The following is a 2,296-nucleotide window of genomic DNA, read 5'->3' as shown; positions in this document are numbered from 1 at the left end:
CGTGACAGCCTTATGCACCGGCACGCGAGTGATGCATCTATTGAGTGCCGGTGATATATACGCTGATATTGTGTATAAAGATTAGGAAAAATATGCAACAGATGATAAAATATAATATAAAATGAATGTTTTTAATTAAAATAGCGAATAGGTGGACAGTCGCTGTGAATGGATATGCACCGGCACTCGTCTTTTGTCTATACCAGGTGTCAGCGATGCATGCAGATATTATGCATACGATATAACAGGTAATAGTTTAATAAATAGGTAAAATATATATAAAATTAATAACAAATAGTTGATAAATTGTCGTTAATATGCTGACACCCGTGATATGCACCCTTTACGTGCCGGCTATTACGCAGTTGTTACGCGTATTAAAAATTCAATAAATAAGTAATAAATAATTAAATACCAATAAATAAATAAATATTAATAAATAAATATCAATAAATAAATAAATATCGATAAATAATTACAGAATATATACAAAAAATGATGTCAAGTAATTAAAAATCTGTTGCTAATAAATCAGCATAACCTGCAAATGTCAGATGTACTTGCTATGCGACAGGTTATGTTCGCGGTTGTCCGGCGTTAAAAATTAGACGTTGCCAATAAATACACACATACAATATAAATAAATAGACGAATAAACATGGAATCTATATACAATTAGCAACAATTAGCTGTTAGGCAGCTGCTATGACATATATGCACCGGCGCACGTATAGGTTAACCTATGCGCACCGGTGACATACGCGGATGATCGGCGTTGTATATGTATATGTATGGACAAGTACGTTATAAATTAGGACAAAATAGAATAAATAAACGAGAAATATATACAAAATTAGCAACAGATACCCGCAGTTAAGCTACGCATAGGCTGCCAGCGACGGGCACGTCAGGTACGTCGCGCGGGTGACGCGCCGCGGCGGCTGTCGCGTTCCATGCGTTCAGCTGTATCTCAAGTATTAAAAGTTCAAAGTATATGTTATTATATGTTAAATTAAAGCTGAACGTTCGCTCTATCGCATGGAACTTACCAAAATTGGCCGCCGACGGCGCAGGAGGCTCAGTAGTCGCGCTAAGTCCAACCGAAAAATCCAAAAATTCACTAAGTCACTTTTCGCGCACTTCACCGTTTTAGATCTATTTCTTGAGACCAGGCAATTAAAAAAAAGATGTTAAATATATAAAATAACGTTCTAAACAATTGCTGGGCCGAACCCTGCTGCAATGCAATGCAGGGTCGACCCGTGGCAAGGTCGGAGCAAGCTCCGAGCACCCGCCTGGTCCCAAAAAATAGATTAATATACTGAGCCTCCTATGGAGGCTGTATCAGATATTAAGCTGATAAGAACAGATTAGCTCACTTTTATTATTCAAAAAATTTCCCCAGAGAGACAATTCCTCTCTGGGGTGATACAATAATAAGCGGCTATGCCGCGCGCCAGTAAAAATATATTTAATGCGGGGGACAAGTGCCCCCCCCGCATGGGCTATTAGGACTAAAAGACTGGGGATCGAGATCCCCAGTCTACGTATTTGTATCACATATGTTTCATCCCCCCAGCACGCAAGCTGGGGGGATTCGTTATCACAGATTGATGCTCCTCCGGGATATCACAAAGGTGTCGTCAGGAAATAAAAGTCCCGGAGGAGCGCGCGCAGCAATAATAATAATAATAATAATAATAAAATTAAGAAATGTATATCGCGCTCATTCATACCCGTATAAAATACAAAATATCGCAACGCGGCATTCACACTCGAACAGTCAGGGCCTCACAAACAGATAGTGTAAATAATAAAATATAGAAAGATATAAAAACTAGTAAAAAGTTAAAATAAAGAACGATATATAGGAGAAGAAAGTAGAAGAGAAACAGAATAAAGAAGATAGGAGAAAGATAGAATAGAAAGAAATAGAGAATAAAATAGCATAGCTAATAAGCAGTCAGAGGTACAAAAGTACATAAAATAAATAAATAGATAAATAATTAAAAACCAGCAGAGAGGTGTCCCGTCCAATAGTCAATAGTTATATAATAAAATTAAAATTAAAAAAGTGTATATACTATAAAAGGCGAATAGCGCCATTATCACAGGTATCAATAAATAGTGAATTAGACATTGGGACACTCTCTCTGCTAAGTTGAAGAAAGGGGAGGCCAAGACAACACACAAAATAACTTACGCGACACTCGCAACGTACGAAACGCGACGCGCCGCATCCTGCGCTGATCTCTCCTCAGCGAGCCAGCGTCGACGAACCGCTCTTGGCGGCGTC

The sequence above is a fragment of the Trachymyrmex cornetzi genome, unplaced genomic scaffold, assembly GCF_001594075.2.
Source record: "Trachymyrmex cornetzi isolate Tcor2-1 unplaced genomic scaffold, Tcor1.1 scaffold2326, whole genome shotgun sequence".
In the NCBI taxonomy this organism is placed as follows: Eukaryota; Metazoa; Arthropoda; class Insecta; order Hymenoptera; family Formicidae; genus Trachymyrmex; species Trachymyrmex cornetzi.
The sequence above is the reverse complement of the archived record's forward strand: the minus strand, read 5'-3'. Positions refer to the sequence as shown.